Source organism: Arachis ipaensis, chromosome B3, assembly GCF_059453495.1.
Source record: "Arachis ipaensis isolate K30076 ecotype BB chromosome B3, ASM5945349v1, whole genome shotgun sequence".
NCBI classification, from domain to species: Eukaryota; Viridiplantae; Streptophyta; class Magnoliopsida; order Fabales; family Fabaceae; genus Arachis; species Arachis ipaensis.
The window spans coordinates 56,128,625-56,129,159 of record NC_142438.1 but is presented as its reverse complement, the minus strand read 5'-3'; positions in this window follow the sequence as shown (position 1 = coordinate 56,129,159).

Genomic DNA, 535 nt, shown 5'->3' with positions numbered 1-535 from the left:
TTTGTTGATTGATAATTGGAGAGATTGCTAATTGATTTGGAATGCACTAAATCTAGTCTTCCCTCGGGAGTTGGCTAGGACTTGTGGCTCAAGTCAATTCATCCACTTGACTTGCCTTTAATTAGTAAGGGTTAACTAAGTGGTAGCAATGAACAATTCTCATCACCATTGAGAAGGATAACTAGGATAGGACTTCTAGTTCTCATATCTTGCCAAGAGCTTTTATAGTAGTTAGTTTATTTCCATTGCCATTTACTTTTCATGCCTCTCATCCAAAACCCCAAATTAACTCATAACCAATAACAAGACACTTTATTGTAATTCCTAGGGAGAACGACCCGAGGTTTGTACTAGTGACAAACAACTTTTTGTATGAAAGGATTAGTGATTGGTTTAGAAACTATACTTGCAACGAGAATTCATTTGTGAAATTCTAAACCGTCAAAAATCTAATTCGTCAGTGATTATTAAATATGATAGACATTGGTAACCCAAAATTTTTTTTGTTGGCGTTGCAATGCTATGATGTAGTATG